The sequence below is a fragment of the Thamnophis elegans genome, chromosome 2 (genome assembly GCF_009769535.1).
Source record: "Thamnophis elegans isolate rThaEle1 chromosome 2, rThaEle1.pri, whole genome shotgun sequence".
Classification (NCBI taxonomy): domain Eukaryota; kingdom Metazoa; phylum Chordata; class Lepidosauria; order Squamata; family Colubridae; genus Thamnophis; species Thamnophis elegans.
In genome coordinates, this window is record NC_045542.1 from 78896826 (window position 1) to 78919124 (window position 22299).

The window sequence follows — 22299 nt, forward strand, 5'->3', positions numbered from 1 at the left end:
CTGTGTGAGTCTGTCTGTCTGTCTGTGTGTCTCTGTGTGTGTGTGTCAGTGGTGGGTTTCAAAAAAATTTGGAACCCCTTCTGTAGGTGTGGCCTGCTTCTGGGTCCACTGGTGGAATCTCTTCTAACCGGTTCGGTAGATTTGACGAACCGGTTCTACCGAACTGGTGTGAACTGGTAGGAACCCACCTCTGAACAAGCTTTTAAAGACTTTTAATATTTTAAGTTTTTTTAAATTAAAAAATACTTCAAGTTATTATTATATAATTTAATGTTAAACCTGAGTCTTGATTTTTTTTAAAGTTAGATATTTTGTAAATATTTCTTGTGAGATTGAACTATCTTCGAAGAGTAAGCGGGGAGGGGAGATGATTTTGATTCTGCATTAAACACAGAGATGGCATTATAGAATGCATTGTTTCAATCTCTCTTTTTTCTTTTTAATTTGCCATGTTGTGGGAATCCTACCTCTTTCATGTACAGGGGGATGGAAACTAATCAAGGAGAAAAGCATCGTAGAAGATATTTCCTGATAGTTAGAACAATTAATCAGCAGAACAACTTGCCTCCAGAAGTTGTGGATGCTCTAACACTGGAAGTTTTTTAAGAAGTGCCAGACCGGAACATGCGTGCATATGTGTCCATGTGTGTGCACCAGAGCACCGGAAACCCAAAGACCAGCTGGCTATCACATGCATGCCTGTTTTTTGGCCGTTTTTCAGGCTGTTTTGTGGACCATTTTCGGGTATCCCGGCTCCACAAAGACAAAAAACATGATACGTCACGATATGTCCATCTGAAACATGAATTCAAAATGAGACAAGGGTAGATTTTACTTTCTGAACTGTTTGTTGGGCACAGTTATTTCATATTCTGCTTCCCTTTAGTTTTCAAAGCAATTAATCAAGCTTTCTTTAATTCTTCATTTTGTAAAAACACTTTCTCAATAGTCTACTGTCTTTGTTCTGGCACTTCCTTAAACCTTCTGTTTTCTTCTGAGCTGGAGAGGGAAGAGTTTAAAATTAAAAATAAAGTGGAGCATAAAGTGGAGCATAAAATGTCATAAAATAAAATTTGCTGTTAGAGACTACAGATAGTCCTCGACTTATAACAGTTCATTTAGTGACCGCCCAAAGTTACAATGGCACTGAAAAAAGTGACTTCTGATCAGTTTTCACAGTTATGATGTTTGCAGCATCCCCATTAATATGTGATCAAAATTTAGATGGCACCTGGTTGCATGACAACTGATTTGTACTTATGACCATTGCTATGTCCCAAGGTGATCACCTTTTATGACCTTCTGACAAGCAAAGTCAATGGAGAAGTTAAATTCAATTAACAACTGGGTTACCAACCCATCAACTCCAGTGAGTCATTTAACAACTGTGGCAAGAAAAGTTGTAAAATGGGGCAAAACTCACTTAACAAATGTCTTATTTAACAACAGAAATTTTGGGTCCCCATTGTGGTTGTAAATTGAAGACTACCTGTATTTTGTTAGAATGTTATAATACATCAGAAGGCTTATAGACATTTTGGGACTGAATTCCTCTGTCTATCATGAGTAATAGAATAAAGGCAGTGACTTTGTATAAAGTAGAAAACAAACCAATCAGTATAAGAAATTATTTTTGCAGTTACAATGTGGTTGTAGTTAATATCTGTTCATCTGTCCGTCCATTCGTCTGTTCGTCCATCCATCCATCCATCAATTAATCTATCTGTATCATCAACATTTATATGGTCGCCCAACTCATTCTCAGTGACTCCTGGCAGATTGCAAAGATAAAAACCCAATATAAAAACAATAAGAAGCAATGCTCCCCTCCCCCTTGACTTCAATCAATCAAATAAGCCACTTGATAGGCTGAATCCAACTGTTGTGACCCCAGATTTTCAGAGCCATGTGAAAGATGAGGGGCAATCTTATCTCTGAGAAGATGATGTTCCACAGAGAGGGAGCCACTATGGAGAAGGTCCTTCTTCTTGGTCCTGCTAGGTAAACTTCCTTAGGAGAGGGAACCTGCAGCATATCTTGCCTCCCTCTGCTCTAGGGGTTGAGTAGATGTGAGGGGGGAAAAGATTGTCCTTCAAATAACCTTGCCCCAAGCTATGTGAGGTTTTGAAGGGGACATCTTGAATTGGACTGGGAAGCAAATCAACTCCCACAGGAGAGATGACACGTGCATATTTAGGCCTGCGCCAAACCATGTGGGTCACTGCATTTTGAACCAATTGAAGCTTCTGGATATTTTCCAAGAGCAGCCTCTTTTAGAGCACATTGCAGTAGTCAAGACAAGAAGTAATTAGGGTGTGAGTGACTGAACAGAACCAAAGTGAATGACAATGCATTTGTATTTTGCCAATAAATATTTTATTTGTGGTGTAATAACAACTTGAAGTTACTACTGATATAATTAACATTGCACAGAATTATAGCACCATACCAAAATGAATAGTGGAATAGTCTAGAGCAGGGATCCTCAACTCCCGGTCCACGGCCTGGTACCAGTCCTAGTTCATTGGGAACTGGGCTGTGCAAGCAGAGGGTGAGCACACAAAGCTCCATTTGAACAAGCAGCGGGCACATGTGCAAAACTATCCGCTACCCCACCGCCCAACATTGTCACCATTGCTATTGGTCCACAGAGCCAGTAAATTTTGGGACTGCTACTCTAGAGTCAGGAATGTGTGACTTCCTCCTTCAATTAAAGTGCTCTTCAGCTGCTAGCCTGTCACTGCAGATAATTGTGTTTCAGATTAAATTTCTCCATCCTTCCACATCTGGTAAACTATACACTTAATAAGGTGCAGGATATATTGGAGACAGACGAACAGCTAGAGCCTGTTCCCAGTGTGTGCATGTGCAGAGTTGCCAGATGAAGGGAACAGCTAAGGAACAAGAATCAACTTAGGAGTAAGGCCACAGGTGGTGAATGGCCCCTCCCATAGGGAATAAAAGAGGAGTGAAAGAGGGGTGGGTGTTTGCAGGAGACAATTAGTTCCTGCAATCTTGTGAAATATAGCAGCATTTGAAAGATATCTGCCTGGCTACTCTCCAAGCCTGATAAAGATCGGTAATTGTGAACTACCTTGAGAGACTGAGGGCCGGAACTTTGCTGGAGAGGAATCCACTATAAATTAAATAAAAGAGGTTTATTGACATGAGGATTCAGCTTTGTGCTGCTGGGGAAGCCTTGGTCAGAACACAGCCTATGATCCACAGACCTCTGGGGGGAGCACAGCATTGTCACAGAGGGTCCACGAAAGCTTGAAGTAATGTTATGATTTAAATCTTGAGTTAGGGCTTGGTGATACATGGCCATGGTCCCAAAAGTTATTTAAAGAGTGTCTATGGTGAAGAAAAGGTTGAGAGCCACTGTCTTACCATATTGTTTATTGGAAAAAAAAATACTCTTCATCTGATTCTTCTGATGAGATTTGGCTAGTATGGTTGAACCTCTAGCATAGCTCTCATCTTCTTCAGAGCATGCAACTCCCACAGCCATGTCACTTTAGTTCCTTGCGGGAGAATTATTATTTATTTCATTTATACTGTAAATTATAAAAATAGATAAAACCCAGTTACATTAGTAGTAAAATGTCTGTTAGGAAAAAAAAACATGAGGTTTTGAGAAGCAGCCAAATACATTTATCAGATGGAATGTTTCAACTCTGAAGATAGTTGTCACCATAAAATTGGACATACTTTCATTGTACTTGAAGGGTTCAGCTAAGCCCCTAAGAGAAAAGATGGCTTCATTTTTCTTTTTTCTTGAAGTGATAATGGTGGTTTGACTGCTCATGAGTCAGGAGGATAATAGCTGTTATTTTGAAGAGTGCACAGGAAGTAGAAGAAAGGTTATCTGATGCTCCCATCTTTAGTACCTGACTGATATTTAAGACTGTCACAGAGACAGCTTGAGGTTAATAGTTTCACAGAAACATTAATTCTGAACAGTAGCAACCTTAATGTTATCTCTTGATACAGGGAGAACATTAACCGCAAGGAGAAGCAAAAACTCTGGCTGGTTTTCATTCAGACTATGCTGCCAACATTTCTTATGTATCTAGCAGTGTTTTTCAACATTTTTTGTGCAAAGGCACACTTTTTTCATGAAAAAAATCACGAGGCACATCACCATTAGAAAATGTTAAAATTTTTTAACTCTGTGCCTATATTGACTATATATAAAGTGTTTTTCCCACGGCACACCTTACACTATGTCACGGCACACTAGTGTGCCGCGGCACAGTGGTTGAAAAACACTGATCTATAGTACCTCCTTTCATTGATATTGTTATGGTGATTGAAAGTGTAGCATTCAAGGACACTGCTATTATATATCCCAGGACAGCAATTAAAGAAAACTGAAATCCTCTTCCCTGGTGAATGATATCTATTTCTAGCCAATGTACAGGTCCTTAATACTGTCTGATTATTACTGTAAATCCCAACATCATATGCAGTCCCAAATACCATTTTTATGTGTGTTACTGTAAAATTTCCCTTTACGAATAATAACAATCACACTTAGACTTATATACTGCTTCACCGTGCTTTACAGCCCTCTTTAAGTAGTTTACAGAGTGAGTCTATTTCCCCCAACAATCTGGGTCCTAATTTTACCCACCTTGGCAGGATGGGAGGCTGAGTCAACCTTCAGCCTGGTGAGATTCGAACTACTGAACTGCTGGCAGCGGGCAGTCAGCAGAAATAGCCTGCAGTTCTGCATTCTAACCACTGTGCTATCATGGCTCAATGAAAAACATTGGCCTGGATTTCTACAATGTCAAGGCAGGAAATACAAGCAAGCACAAGTCCTGTAGTTTAAACTCTCATTTGCTCTTGATTAAGAAAGCAAATTGGAAAAAAGCCTCTTCGTCTCTTCAAATATTGGAAGGTACTAATGCCCATCTTACAATTTGCCCTTTCAAACATCATGCCACTTAAGGTGAGATATGCTTCCACCTTCTTGACCTTCCAGAAGGACCTCAATTGACTGGGAGCCCTGATGGGGGAACTTTATGTTGGAGGAGGTACCTGGTGGAATAATAGAGAAGATCCCACCTCCATACTGTTCTTGTTTTTGGTTCCTAGTTTTAGGTGATTCTTGTTAATTTTAATGTTTTGATATTTTTTGCCTTTATTGTAACTTAAGCTACCCAGAGTTGATTTGGATAGCAAAATGGAAAGCATATAAATCAAATAAATGAAAATATTCCACCTACAAACTCTATTGAGGAAGGTGTATCTACAATTCCTACAGCCTACTAAACTAGCAATAGCAATAGCAATAGCAGTTAGACTTATATACCGCTTCATAGGGCTTTCAGCCCTTTCTAAGTGGTTTACAGAGTCAGCATATCGCCCCCACAGTCTGGGTCCTCATTTCACCCACCTTGGAAAGATGGAAGGCTGAGTCAACCTTGAGCTGGTGAGATTAGAACCGCTGAACTACAGATAACAGCCAGCTGAAGTGGCCTGCAGTACTGCACCCTAACCACTGCACCACCTCGGCTCCTAACTAGTCTCCAAATAACCAGAAAACAGTGAAACATGGCTCTTGAAAGGCAGTTTTCACAGGAGAATGTTACAGAGAATTGTGCCCTAAAGATGTATATGTGAGCTCCTCAAAATTAGTGGAAATACAAGGAGGTAAACTGAATTATTCTGCTCTTATCTTACTCCTGGCCCCAGAACTGGCAAGAAATCAGATCACCCTAAATCTTTCTGCCATACATCTGTTCTGTGTTGCTGTGTCCATTGAGCAATACCATAATCACTGTTTAAGGTTGGTGATTGGTGGTTCACTTGATTGAAATTCTAGCCCTCTCAATTTCATCTTGGTGAAAGTAGGATAAATGGCTTAGGTAGCTAGTCCAAAGAAGATACCCACTAGTGAAGGCTTAATATGCAATTGAGGAGAAATTAGTCTTTCTTGGTAAGCTTGTCTTTTGCCGATGTAAAAGATACCCTCAAAACATTTGGTTGGTCTATGGCTTCTGAGCATGAAAAACACCACAATTTCCTCTTTTGTATGCCATTGGTTAGAAGGATCCTCCTTTGGCTTCAGTGTAATTGTTGCTGATGGCATGGCGCTGCTCATAACTGAGCCAGAGTGCTTATGCTTGGTAAACATTCCAGCATGATAATTACTGGTAGGCTACCATCATCCATATCTACAGTGGTATTTGGTCATGTAACTGTGGATCAAAATACAATTGTGTGCTGTCTGTTTTCTCAAACCCCATTCCAGTTGTGAGAAAGTTGAACTTTCTCTCACACTTTGGTCACAAACAGCATATTAATAACAACCATTTCAGAAGGTTACAAATTACTACTTCTGAGCTCTTGCGTCAACTTTCCTTGATGGCTTACTCAGCACAATATTGTGGCAATACAGATCTCAAATTTGCATTGTACTGTTTATTTTCCATTTTCCACAGTGCATTAACCAAGTATTTAGCCTTTAGGAACATAGGAAGCAGCACTACATTACATTACATTAAACTGTGAGTTATACAGTCATCCAAACCTGTCTTCCTACAAATCTGCATGTCCTTTTGATGAATCGAACCACATCGACTGAAATTAGCCTGCTCAACTTGGTTTATAATTACCCTGAGAGTAAATGTAATGTATCTGTAGCAGAGGAAAGTTTTGACATCTACATTATTATTATTATTATTATTATTATTATTATTATTATTAATAACAGTGTGTTAATTATTATTAATAATATGTTAATTATTAGTAAAAGATAAATGTTTTGGACACTTCCAGCAGTATTTGAATGTGTTGATAATTGAAACTGAAACTGTACAGGAATGGACCTCACTGGGATAGATTGCCGTTTGTGCTTAGTTGTGGTTGTCCTCATTCCCATGAACTGTTGATTTCTAGAGATGCACAAAAATGCCATAATGAATGATGAAGATCATGTCTGAGTATTCTTACGCTATAATTTCCCAGGGACATTTTGCTTGTCACTGAAACAAAGAGCATTATAGAGAGTGGCTGAATAAAGAAAAAAGAGAAAAAGTAAAGGTAAAAGTTCCCCTCGCACATATGTGCTAGTCGTTCCTGACTCTAGGGGGCAGTGCTCATCTCCATTTCAAAGCCAAAGAGCCAGCGTTGTCTGACTATGTCTCCATGGTCTTGTGGCCAGCATGAGTGCTGTTATCTTCCCACCAAAGTGGTCCCTATTTTTTTACTTGCATTTTTTACATGCTTTCGAACTGCTAGGTTGGGACACGTAACGGGGCTCATTCTGTTATGTGGCACTTGGGATTCGAACCGCCAAACTGCCGACCTTTCTGATCAACAAACTCAGCATCTTAACCACTGAGCCACCATGTCCCTTTATTTAGCCATTCTAGAGAGTGGCTGAATAAAGAAAAAAGAGAAAAAGTACTAGACATCAAATTACTAAAATAACCTAAAACTTAAATGCACCTTTTAAATGTGTTAAAAACAGAAGCTGAAATAGTTAAACACTAGGAATTTGATTGAATTGATTTAGTAAACTAATTCCTGTAATCGGTTTTTGTAAGAGTAAGTTTATATTCCCTCCTTGAGTTAATTGAGTTGAAAAGGAAGTACATTCGGACACAAATGAAAACAGACTTTATCTTTTAAAACACCTGCCACATACTGAGTTGACACTTTCACAAAGTTATTGCATGATGATCATTCACTGTCAATTGATGGAATATTAAGTACAATATTGCATAGGCTCCTCCCCTGATTTGCACTAACTCACATCTGCCATTTTCTTTCTTACTTGTTGGTTGTGGACAGGTCCTTCTTTCATGTTTTCTTTTTCTTTTTTTATCTCAAATAATTCAGACATTGGCAAACTTCACTGCTTAACTATAGTTGAGAGCCAGTTAATATATCATACTAGCTGATAACCCGGTGTTGCCCAGGTATTTATTTATAGGGGGAAAATGTCCAGACCGAACGTAATTTCTCATGTTGGATTTTCCCCTTTACCAGAGGGAGCCCCCTTGTGGAGTACTGTGAAGCCATTACCATGGCAACTCCACTGCACTGTACAGTAGAAGCCATTTTATAGAAGTACAGTAGAATCCATTTTACTGCACAACAGGCTGTATCTTAACAGAACATACACCCCGAGGGTTTTTAGGGGTGTCTTACACCCACAGTATTTGTTTCTAGAGAGTAAGTCATCTGTGTACCAAGTTTGGTTGAAATTGCTTGAGGTGCTCCAGAGTTATGCTGGAACATACACACATACAGACAGCCACTTATGTATATAGATAGATATGGTAAACCACCAACACACTGGCAGTGCATGAAAAAAAGATCCCATTGTCTATTTCTTGCTGTTTTTCCATTTTCTTTATCTGAATAAGTAACAATCCAGAAGAACATGCATTCTGATCCAGTGGTCTCTTTGTTACTCCGGAAACTTTCTTAAGGAACTTTATCAGAAGCTGTTAGAAAGTACAAGCATCTAATGTCAGCTATCCAAATGCTTATTAACACTTTCAATGAACTCTGAAAGGTTAATAAGAGAAGACTTAGCTTTGCATAAACAAGGATAATTATCCTTTAAACAAGACTTCTTGTCGCTATTTGATCATCTTTAATTGTAATAGTGTTTCCCCAAATATCTCCAAAACAGATGTTAAGATAAATCATCTCAATTTAATTTCCTGGCTTCTTCCTGAATCTTTTTAAAATTACCATATTTGACTACTTTTCTACTTACAAGGGATCATCTAAGGGATGAAAAGGCTGTGATGATGTTGAAGGAAAAAGCATGTAATCGGAGGCTTTTTATTGTTATTATGTCTGTCATTAAGAAACCAGATTCCAGAGCTATCATTATAATTACAAATATAAATACAGAGTTTGTAATAGAATAGGCAAGAAAGATTAAAATAATTCCAAGTACTTGTTTAAAAACATACACACACCATTTATTCAGCTAAAGCTTTCTCAAAGTCAGAAATGGCTCAGAATTTATGTTTAGGGTTTTTATTTTATTGAATGCAATGTATAGTTATTTGATGTAGGAAAAATAACATTAAGTGGATACTAAAATAAGGTGGTTTTTTTTTTAGTGTAAATTGATTATGGCTAGCCATGAGTTGAAAATTCCTATGCTAAATAAAGAAAACATGTACATTTCATATACTCTGCCAGTGTTTTAGAAAATATTTGAAAGTTGTCCATTATTAGGAACAAAACTTTCAGTTCAGTTTTTACAGGAATCTCAGCCGCAAAGCAATTTTCACATTGTTCTATGAGGTTTCTTTGAAGCAGGCACAAGGACTGCAACTCTCTCCTCCTGACTTCATGATTGCAATTTGCAATGCAAAACCCAAATGAAAGGTGCAGCCAAGATTCAGGACAAAGGAATGATCAACTCACTCTTAGAGGAATGTCTGCCCTAATGGCTGCCTGCTGCGAGAGAGAGGCTGCTGGGGAGAGCAGCTATTGTCTATTGAAAGAGAAAGTGGCTGGCCAGTCAAATCAACTTTTTTCATTCCCACTTCAGACAATTCCAGCTGCAGACTTTGTGGCTTTGACATTTGCCAGCTTCCCCCCACCCAGTGCCCCACCCCCATGACCTGATTAAAAATTGTGTAGAATTCATAAGCTTATCCCCTGTTTTGGGACATTTGGTAGCTTCCTGAAAAAGGTACTTATTGCCGAAATAGTTGAAATTGAAAAAAATCATAAAAGTACAATGGATATTCAAGGATTTTTTGGGGACTCCTGAGTCTAATAGCAGAGGATTCCTAAAATCAGAGGACAATATGGATCTAGAGCGCAGACAGGGATTTAATTTAAGATGGCAGTTATCTAGATATTGCAGCATAATTTGGTTCCTGCCTAGTGAACCACCCAAAGGTAATCTCTAGAATTCTCTTTAAAAAAAAAAGTTTTCTGCCTTCCAAGATTGGCTTACAGGACACATCTGTGAAAAAACAATTCTTTCCTTCCTTCCTTCCTCTATCCATCCATCCTTCCATCCTTCCATCCACCCATCCATAACTTCCCAGAACTAATATTCTGCATCGTATTGGGCATTGTAACTTTGGAATGAACATGATGAAAGCTGAAACTTCAAAATAATGTTGAGGTCAGACAAAACCTAACTTTCATTTCATTTCCATTTAACGTAAATACAGTAGCATGATTATATTAGTCACCTATTTTAACTTTCTTTTCTGTTACATTATTAATTTAAGACTGCTATCAATTTTGAAAATTTCAAAATTGACCCTAAACCACATCACTATTGGACATCACTATTTAAACTATTACTAACCTACAAACTTTGCATTTTTTTTCTATTTCCACTCTTACAGTATGTTTAGCTTTATATCACAGCTTGATAAAACATTTTGAGCAATCTGAAAGTTTGCTTATTCCCTGATGAAGTTTGCTTGCTTCTTCATTGGTCTACTAAAGATGGTACATTAGGGCTCTCCCTTCTTCCCCTTATGACTTGCTATTTGATATGAAACAATTTGGAACCTGGGCAGTGGTGGGTTCTGGATCCCATTGCAACTGGTACGGTGCAATGGGGCCTGGCATCCACCACATGAATGTGCACAGTGCGCGCATGCATACTTACCATCTGCGATGCTCCATGACGCCTCTGCGATGCTCCAGCTGCTTGGCGGAGTGTTGCATAGGTGCCGTACGCTCTGTGCGTGGATTCCCTGAAGAGCTCAAATACAGGTAAGGATGGTGGGCAGGTGGGCCCTCTGGAGCACCATACCAGAACAGTACCTGGTGCTCCTGGCAGGCACCGGTACGGTACCTGGTGGTCCCAACAGGTACTGGTACACCCATACCGGGGCGTACCAGTCATAACCTGCCATTGAAACTGGGGTTCTACAAGCTCCTTTCATTATAACAAGCCATGGAAGTACAGGTAGCTCTCAACTAACCATCACTTGTTTAGTGACCATTCAAAGTTATAACGGTACTGAAAAAAAGTGACTTTCAACTGGTCGCAGCACCCCCACAGTCATGAGACCAAAATTGGGGTGCTTGGCAACCGGCATGAATGTATGATGGTTGCAACATTCTATGATCACATTTGCGAACTTCCCAGGGAGCTTCTGAGAAGCAAAGTCAATGGGAGAAGCTGTATTTTTTTTAACGATCATGTGATTCACTTAACAAACATGTTAAGGTGGTTGTAAAATCAGGTACGACTCCATCTTGCTTAGCAATAGAAATTATAATCCTGTGGTCATGAGTCTATTTAATTAAATTAATACAATTATATGCTTGCCATCTCACAAAGTTCATAATAACTCTGGGTGGCTACTTGTATTATAGTATTTTATACAGGTAGTATGAATAGGTAGTATTATATCTCAAACAGTTTCATTCTCCTTTATTGCTCCCAGATAGTGATGAATACATTTAATCAGTCTTTTTTCCTTGTCTGCATCCATTTGCATTATATATGACCAGAGTGAATGAAATTTTCCATCATTATATGGATAGAGGTAGATACATCTTTGCCACTTGTATTTTCCTGTGCTTTGATTAGAGAACTGCATGCAAAATTCAGGACAGAGTAAATACCTGTATTGAAGAGAAATCACATTTCAAGTCATGTAGTAATTTGAAAAGTGTGATTTTTTTTTTTAAAAAAAGAGTGCCTTAAAATGAAATCAAATGAATTTATTTCCTATTTTTACTCCATGAGGGCTCCTTGTGATACTGTCAGCAGAGAAGGTTTCTACATGGCAAAATCCTCTACCTGGTCAGAATGAATTTTATTGGTCCTAAATAAGGTGTAAACATTGTATTGGTAAGCAATCTTATATTTGCTTTAAGAGCTAAATCTGGGGCCAGGTTAGGGATCAGAATTGTTTCACGGTTGACTAAGGATTTGTGCATGCACCCAAATAAAAAATTCCTCTTTTTCTCTCTGAGATATCTTACTTCTCCCAATCTCTGTGTTCAAGATCTCAGGTTTCCTGATACCAAGGGGAATGGCAATGCAGCACTCCTACCATGTGTCACCCAGAGAAAGCATGGTTCTCTGATGTGACTTAGTATGATTGCCACAATATCTATATGGTCAACTTGCCCATATTTATTTATTTATTACATTTGTATGGTTGTCTAACTCAAATAAATGACTCTGGGAAGCTAACAATTAAAAAGAGAATAAAAACAATAAGCAAAAACTATATGCTCTAATCCTATACATGCATTTTATGGGAAACAATAAGCTTTCAGTGATGACCTTTTCCAAAAGGAAATAACTAAAACATTTCTTACAACAAAGAGGCCAGCTGAACTGGAGCAGAAGTGATATTCAGCAGGTTCTAACCAGTTCTGGAGAACCAGTAAATACCATCTTTAAGTAATTCAGAGAACCAGTAAATATCTCCTCTGACTGGCCCCACCCCCATCTATTCTCTGCCTCCCAAGTCCCAGCTGATCAGGAGGGAATGGGGATTTTGCAGTAATCTTCCCCTGCAGTGGGGTGGGAATGGAGTTTTTACAGTATCCTTCCCCTGCCACGTCACCAAGCCCGCCCACCAAGCCCGCCCACCAAGCCATGCCACGTCCACAGAACCGGTAGTAAAAATTTTTGAATCCCACCATTGAACTGGAGGAAAAGAAAATGTAGAAAAAAAGCAGTAATGTAATTTAATGTACATTAAAATGTAATTTACTGCCATTAGCAGTAAAAAAAACAACAACAGCAATGTCATGTTTCTGTGATGTTGTGCTAGACATTCAAGAAGATTCTTGGAAACTCTTGGCTTCAGAATGTCAGTAGGGTGATTTAGTTCTGTATCTTTTTTTCTTTGGCATCTGAATTAGTCACTGCTGCTGTTTGTGGGGCTATGTTATTCCTGATTCATACATACAAACGTGTGTGTGTGTGTGTGTGTGTGTGTGTGTGTGAGAGAGAGAGAGAGAGAGAGAGAGAGAGAGAGAGAGAGAGAGAGAGAGAGAGTGAGAATGGTGGGTTTCAAATTTTTTTAGAACCTATTCTGTAGGTGTGGTCTGTTTTGTGGGAGTGGCTTGGTGGTCATGTGACCAGGTGGGAGTGGCTTGGTGTTTATGTGATCCGGTGGGAGTAGCTTGGCAGTCATGTGACTGGATGGGAGTGGCCAAGTTGATGTCACTGGATTCTTTGCCCCAAAGAATGACCTACAAAAAGATGATATAAAAAAGGAAAATTATTATTTTGTGCACTTAAAACTTAACTAAAAATAAAATAAGTACATAAAACAATAAAACAGCTACTTACAGAGGAAATATGGCTGTCCTTGCCGGTCTTCAACATTACTGACCACTTTACACACACACTTCCAGGCCCTCTGCCTCTTCCCTCTTCCTGGATTCACTCAGACTTTTTTTAAAAAGTTGAAGAGTGTGTGCATGTGCACAGACTTGAGTTTTAAAAACGTCTGAGTGAATCCAGGAAGAGGGAAGAGGCAGAGGGGCTGGAAGTTTGTGTGCTGTGCACAGGCTGTGGATTTTAAAAACACCTTGTGTGTGCACAGGCTGTGAGTTTTTAAAATGTCTGAGTGAATCCAGGAGGAGGGAAGAGGCAGAAGAGCTGGAAGTGTGTGCATGTGCACAGGCTGTGAGTTTTAAAAACATCTGAGTGAATCCAGGAAGAGGCAGAGGGGCAGGAAGTGTGTGTTCCTATAATATCTTCCAGCACCTCTGCCTCTTTCCTTTTCCCCAACATCCTCAACATCCTCCCCCCACCCCAGCCACTCACCAGTTCTTTCTTCTTCTGCTTCTTCTTCTGAGAACATTTCGGCAGCATGGTGCAGATGGGCGGGGCGAGTGAAAGAGCAAATGAGGGGAGGGAGCATTCTGGTACGGGGTCTCCTGACCAACAGAATGGGAAGGCATACTAAATTTCACCATCCGGTTGAAACCCACCCCTGGTGTGTGTGTGTTTGTGTGTGTGTATGGAAGAGAGGGGGGGAGAGAGAGGGAGAGGGAAGGAGGGAGGGTGGGAGGGGGAGAGAGAGAGAGAATTAAAGTCTATATCCTTGTGGCAAACTATGAAAGCATCCAAGTTCCTCCAGACTTTTTTTTTAGACAATGGCTACCATTAAGTCCCAGGAACCTAGTCAATTTAGAGAATCTTCGATAAAAACATTTGGATCGAACTAGTTTGAGGGAAGCTGTCTTATTGGCAATATTCACGAATAACAGGTTTTAATTACCTGTTTTCCATTTCTTTTACTGTTCCAGTCTGATCAATTTTTGTTTTCATTTCCTTTTCGCCAAGACGATGTCCATTATTTAAATTGCACCATTAAGAAACTACTTTTCATCAATGGACAAAGGAAAAACAAAGATTTTTAAAACACATTTCAGCACAGAGCTGCCATTGCTAAGAAGCTTTTATCGAGCACTTTGTCTCCTAGCAGTTCACATATTAGGGTCACAAGATAAGAACTGTTTCCCAGATACAATTCACTTACTTTGTACTTCACCTCTAATGGGCAGTTTGGAAAAGAGCATTCTCCAACATGTATTTAAAATGATCCATTTGAAAGATAAGTAAATTGTAGCCGCTCATTAAACCCAGCACTTCATGCCACACTGCAAACATATATTTAACTAAGAAAAGAACAGTACTGGGACCTCTCTGTTTTCCTCTTTTCTCCAAGATCCTGAAATGTTGTGATTCATAATAATTTCCAAAAGCATTTGAAATTACAGACCAAACAAAATTGCTAAATGCTGCAAGGATCCAGGATCTGAATGCTTTTTCAAATGGAGTAAGCACTTTCCACCCAGCCGACAGGCCTTATATCTGGATTGCTTTGATCAATAGGTTTATCTGATTGCCTATGCTTGAGGGAGGGAAATGCTCTGAAGAGAGTGGCGTATAAATGTTTAGGCAAAGGAAATACTGCACGCTGGATGCAGTGGTGTGCTCTCCCCTAAGGACCCCAAGGAGCCCGACAGCTAAGGTCAACTATACATTTATTTATGACTTAGGAGGAAAACCCAACCAATTAAATTTGGTGTTCTACCATTAGAGTTTGAATAAAACTGCAGCCTAGCTTGGCGTTTTCCATATACATTGGGCCTCGTTGCTTAGAAATTTCAGGAGATTTAGTCCAAGTGGTTAACAAAGCAGATCAGAAATTAGCCATAGAGATAGTTTCATATGTGTTATTGCTCATCAAGAATTCAAAGGGAAATTTTATATAGCAGTTATATTTCGAAGTGAGGTAGGTAATAATCTACTGGAGTTGTCAAGATTGCAATATATCCCTGCTTCTGCATCAAAACAATAATCTATTCAGGAGACATTAGCAGGTTAAACATTTATTTCTATTACTTAGATTCACTTCCTGATCAGGTTGTAATTAAATAAATGGAGGCTGGTTTGCTTTCCTGATGACTTTAGCCTGTTAAGGATGCACAAGCTGCTCTTAGATGAATGTCTCAATTACTATACTCTCTGATATCATATATGTCTTGACTAGTCCATAAGCATGATCTTGACACTCTTCTAAAAATTGATTGTTATCTTGAGTACCACCATTTTTTTAATGACACAATAAATCAGTAGAATAGCTTTCAATGTTCCTTTCCTTTTCTTACTTATTTTTGGATTAGAACAAGTTTGGTTAAGAAAACTTGTGGTTTTCCAGTCTTTCTTTTAAAAAAAATTGCTAAACATATCACAACATATTCTGGAGTTATCTCTTTCTTAAGAACAATTGTAGGAGCCGTGGTGGTGCAATGATTAAAACGTAGCAGTTCTGCAGTTGGATTCTCACTGGCTCAAGATTGACTCAGCCTTCCATTCTTCTGAGGGCAGTAAAATTAGGACCCAGATTGTTGGGGGCAATATGCTGACTCTGTAAATCGCTTAGAGGGTGCTATAAAGCCTATGAAGTAGAATATAATTTCTACTTTTTAGAATTTAAGTGCTATTGCTAATTGTGCAGATGAACAAGATTAGATTTTGATTTTCTAGTCTTAATCAGAGTGGAGTGGGAAAGGATTGACCTGTACAGTATTTGGAAATAAGTACCACTGTCTTACAGAGAAATATGAACAGATTCAACATGAATCTGTAACTATACATGTTTTTCAGGTTGCCTTAGGGCTTGACAATATTTTCAGAAATGAAAAAGAGTACATTACGATGAGCACCATCCTTTAAAAAAAAAAGTAGATACATGTCAGCTCAACTTGCTATTGCATTCATCAGTTTCCACACTCTGTGTAGTCATTAACAGTCCCCAATCATTATTTGAGGCTGTGAGACGCTGGTCTAGCCCCTTCCCCAAGGTTTAGAAACAGTTGCACTGTGAATGAATTAATGGGCTTATACCCACATAAGACTGATTCAGAAGTTGTGATAAAGTGTTTCAACTTCTACCCTCAAAACGATGCTATAGGGCACTGCACACCAGAACAACTAGACACAAGGACAATTTTTTCCCCATCATTCTGCTTAACAACTAATTCCCACAATACTATCAAATAATTTACTAAGACTGTATTACTATTATTATTCTCTTCCTTACTAGTATCTATCTCTTCCAGCTTATTACTATAACCATGTTGCTTGCATCTTTCAATTTATATTGTTTTTATTTGTTTCCTAATACAACTTGATAGCTTATTAGTAACCTTGATTATTACTAAGTGTTGTATCTTTTTATTCTTGATGAATGTATTTTATTCTCCTTTTGTACACCGAGAGCATATACACCAAAGACAAATTCCTTGTGTGTCCAATCACACTTGGCCAATAAAGAATTCCATTCCATTCCATTCCATTCCATTCCATTCCATTCCATTCCATTCCATTCCATTCCATTCCATTCCACTCCACTCCACTCCACTCCACTCCACTCCACTCCACTCCACTCCACTCCACTCTACTCTACTCTACTCTACTCTACTCTACTCTACTCTACTCTAATTTTGATTGAAGGGCATGAATGGAGATAATTCATTGCAGCAGCAGTCTTTAGGACTAGTAGGCTTGAAAATGCAAGAATATACCATAGAATATATTTTGCTAATAGTTGCAGGTAAAAGCTTACTACTCAAGTCACCAAACATTTGAATTGGACCACTGAATGGAGAATGTGAAGTATGCTGCACACTTAATATCAAAACTTTGTTCCCTAAAGCTTGGGTCAAAGCGGTCTTCAAAAGTTCACTTCCTCTATGCTACTTGTTCACAAAGAAAATGGATTGCCCTGTTCTCACTTTAATATAGCTTTATTATATATTTATTATTTCTTTGATTCGTCTACTTTAGGGTGACTGACTACAATGAGGCCTATGGAGAACTGGTGTAATCTCCTCACTTTATTCTGACTTTCTGATAGCATGTTTGAATCTCATGTGGACATCAAGTTTCTATTTGTTCTATTAATTGAAATTGTACTACTACATGATCTTTGACCAGCTAGGATCACGTTAAGAAAAAAATTACACAACTATACATGCACACATACATAGACCCAAATGATTCTGTTCTACATATTAGATACAGAGGCTTCTTCAATATGAAAAAAAGAAATCCTTACGCAATATTTAGGATAGACGTGTGTGTGTGTGTGAAAGAGTGGAGATTTTATTTGTGTTTTTCATAAATAAAATCTTCTCATTCTCCATTTCTTTATGGATGGTAATTTGACATAGATCTCCAATTGAGCAGTACATTTCCAGTGGAGGGAATGCCTATCAATATTTCTAATTCCTCTCCAACTAGAATCTCCCTTACTTAAACAAAGAACAGCTTGTAATAAACTGAGCTGAATTTTAAAGAATCTATTTCTTTCTCCATGTAGAGGCCCCTCCAGCTAATTATTTTCAGTCGGACAGACTGTTTCCATGAGTTCTCCTTAGTCTGTTGTATACTTAAGATAATAGTTATTTCGGCCCTACTATAATGATTAAGGCAGCCACACCGAGTGATCATAGCAAGTAATTGATTCCTATGATGAAAGAATAGTAGATGATGACATTAACTCTTATTGGCTTTGATGCTTATTAAAGAAAATCTCTGTAGCAGGAGCAGCAGCTCCACCTATGCTGGAGGGCTAGAGCATTATTGGCAGTATTTAAAAGCCCATCATCCTCTGGACATATTTATTCAGCTTTGCTTAGTAATCCAAATTGACCTGACTAATTGCCTTGACTCTTTAAAGGCCAGCAATAATTTGTGTCTTAGAACACAATGAACACAGGCAAACTTTAGGTCACAAGTTGTAATGGCATCTGCTGTTAGAATGCTAGAATGCTGGTTAACTGCTTTAGCCCAACTCTTTTTATTGCTGCAACATATTCCCATCTGAAGGCACTTAGTGCCTTAAATTTCTTAATAAGATAATTAAGCTTTAAAACAAAATTTGTGTTAAGTGGTATCATAATGAAATAAGTGTATCATATCTTATCTTTAAGCATGTTAGCATGACAGCTCACAATAAAACATGTACAATGTTGTAAATATATAAAAATGAATTTTAAACTACAAGACACCCACACACACATGAGCCAGAATCACTAGTTCAAGAAGAGTTAAAAAGTTCAAGGAACAATTACTGTAAATAAGTCCACTTGGCTCCAGAAAGTGAATACTCCATATAGTGTGTTTTAAAATTGGAGTGTTATTTTTAAGAACTCCCTCTCTCCAAAAATGATCCATTGCACTGTGGATAGTGAAGAAATGGGAAGAACTTAAACAGGTGACCTTTACACATTATGATCCAAGTCAAGGCCAGTTGTTTGAGTAGGACAGTTGGAGTGTTATTACTGAAAATAAATGATCCATGGAGTCAGTGAAGTCTCTATGTAATTACTGGTGTTACTTCCCAGTCCCCAAATTATAATGAATAAGAATAAAGCAGACGTGTTAATGTAGTGAAGAATATTATATTGGGTGCTAAATCCTTTTTGCACATTCACATCAAATTAATGAAAGTGAGCAAAGATATTTCCATATATGTTTTTTCTTCTCATCATTACTCCTTCTTAGCTGCAACATCATTGCCAAACTGATCTCTCTCTCCCCCCCCCTCTCTTTTTGTAATAAAATCCATTCAGTTCAAGAATCCAGACTAGGTGCTTGACTCATCCTCATAGACAAGCTACAATATTTCAATTACAAATTACCTGTTGAGGAAAAACAGATGTAATTTTCTACACTTTCAGTTTATTGTTGGATATTTATTCTAGCTTCGATTATACTTTGGAACTTCAACATTCATATTAATGAATGTTGCTATTCCTTAATTCTGTTAAAATTCTGACATTTATCAGTAGAAAACCTGCATTGTAGAGTAATTCCTCAACTTAAATGCTTGTGATTTCATTGCCATTATTGCTTTTGAAGTGCTGCAATAGAGGTTCTGGAGAAATTACTGCAGTAACCTTTGAAGAACACTGATTAAATGTGCTATTTATGCAATTTTTAGAATAGAAGGCGTGAGTGTTCTGTCCTAGTATATCAATGGAAGGTTGAATAGGATATGACCATATAAAATTCATTTAATTTAATTTAATTTTAGTAAATAATTGAATTAATTTAATTCAATTTGGTATACACCTAACACTGGGAATGTACAGAGTATATATGTTTTTAAAATACAGCAATTATCCAGAATCCTATGAATCCTATGAACTATGTTAAGGATGTCAGTCATAAAGAGGGAACAATGCAAGATAGTTTCCCAACTTCTGAGTTACATTCCAAGAAGAAATAAAGTTAATATAACTTCATGTATATTTCTCTCCTCAAACTAGATTCAAGAAAGGTTTACTACAATCACTTTCTCCTTGGAAATATAAAAGAGGGTAAAAGTTTTGCCAAATGACTATAGATCTCCCATGAAGAAGGTAACAATTTTTATTGCCTCCTGTAAATGGATAATCAGTGGCCTGATGCTTCAGAATAGGGGTATATAATTTAGTCATAATACACAATAGCTATGGACAGATTTAGCCACTCTACAATTGTCTAGCCTACCTCTAAGACTAGGGGTGGGTCTGATTGATATGTATATTTTACAAGTGAGCAGAGCTCAGCTGAAAGCAAAAAGTGGACAAAATCCAGACAAACAGCTCCTTTAATTCTCTCGTTCCCCCCAAAAAATAATGAAATGGTTGATTCTTTTTTTTAAAAAATTTTACAACCACTAAGTTTCAATTGAACTGAACATTAAGACCACAAATAGTCAAATGTTGTGGAGGGAGCCCTACTGAATACTGGTGGCAAATTGACAAATTTTGGCAGTGGTTAAAAAAGAGAGCCTCCCGGTGACAGAAGATATTGAGATGAGACTACTTACACCAATCTAAGCCTATGGCCAAAGGTGAATCTTATGGCAGCAAATTACGCCTTTTAATCAATATGGGATGATAGGTTTTAATGATCTGTCTTGAATCTCCTTGCCAAATAGAACTGAAGGAGCTTTTTGGATGAAATGTGAAACATTTACAAGGAAAAAAACCCAAGAAAGTCCAGTTGCCTTTTGAAAAATAACCCTGGAACAACCATGATCTGGGTACCAACCATGACCTCCATAGATACCTGCCAAATAATTTTAAATTGGTGATGCCCAGTTTTAGTTTTTTTATGTAGGAAGGGGAAAAACCCTCTTGATTTCCTCTTCTTCCACAGCAGGCATAATTTTCTAAATTTTTATCAAGTCCTTTAATCCGGGGTTGCTTTTATCAAGAAAAAAATGGGCTGCCATCCTAAACACTTTTCCCAGGAGGAAAGTTCCGGTGAACATAGGAGAACTTATTGCTGAATCCATATTTATAAACCTGCACTCGAAAACAACAGAAGCAATCCCAAAGCTGCAAACGCTTGCTTGTTTTTAAAACAGAACTCTGTTTCAACAGTTCAAAAATGGGTAAAAATAATTAGCTCTTTGTTTAACATCAAACCTTATTCTTAAGGGAAACTTTTTTATCCATTCCATTTTTTTTAAAGAAAGCTGATGATAGCTAACTTACCACTGCTGTTAAATTTCAGAACCATGAAATACATAGGAATATATATTTTACATAACCTTGCATCAGATAGGAATGCTTCTAGTGTTCTTAATTATTTAAATATCTTTAGCTAGGCTAAGCATTAAAAAAAAGGGTAGGGCAAAAATAAATTAATGGCACATTCGGCACTCAGTTTTAAACCATCTGTTCTCCTACAGTGAGTTATGTGGATCCAGGGGGTGGGGTGGGAAGGACACAGAGGGGCTCCTTGAAGTTAAGCTTCGATTTTCATCAGTGAGCTGTTAAATTAGTCCTCCTGCTTCACAGAGCTTGTTTTATTCAATCTTCCTTTATTAAGAACACAGGTTTGATTCTGTGAAGAACAAATTCTCCTAAGATCTTAAAAGGAAAAATGGTTGTAAGCATGCTTTTATTAGGCCTGCCTTACTGAATAACCAATACAGCATGTTGCTATTATGGATCATCTGAGTTGGAGTGACAGGAAAAGAATTTAGAGAGGGCTGGGGGAAAAAATGAAAACAATGGGGAGGGGAAGTAGAATTTAATGCTAATACTGACAGCTGATAGCTCACAAGGCCAGATTTGATCAGCTGTAGCTAGGTTTTCTGCTGAGACTGATAAATGAAAGTCTATCTTTGTTTTGGCTTCCTGACTAAGAAATAAAATTGGACTGATTGAAGGGTCAGACTAAAGGCCTGTCTACACTGGAAAGATAAACAACTTTCATACCTGTTTATCCTTCAAGACCCTACAGTAACTAATGAATTCTGGGCATTGTAGTCTATGCAGAGACAGCAGGGGGAAAGCACATTGATTTTTTTCGCTATCCAAACCTACCATTTGGAAATATTTTTGTTCCACTTTCTGAGGGAAGCCATGACCACTACACTGATTCAAACATGTTTACATTTATAATACTAGTGTACTTTTGGAGGCACAGTTTAATTACTTGGTGGGGTGTGCTAAAAGATGACTTCACCAATCTTACTGCTACAAAAATAAATTAAAATACTTGGCCTTCAGCAAAGAAACTTGTATATTGGAACTATGCCTCCTTACATCAATGGAACAAGGTTTTGCTCCTTGATGTACTGACTTGTATGGGTTTTTTAAAAAAAAAATCATGATTCTTGAAAAGGGGTACAGAAATTTATACTTCATCTTTCCTGAAAATTTCTAAAGGAATGGTTGTATTTGTCCATTGCATCAGAAAATGAATAGCTGAAGCACTTTAAATCAGTATTTCTCAACCTTGATAATTTTAAGATATGGGGACTTCAACTCCCAGAATTCCGCAGC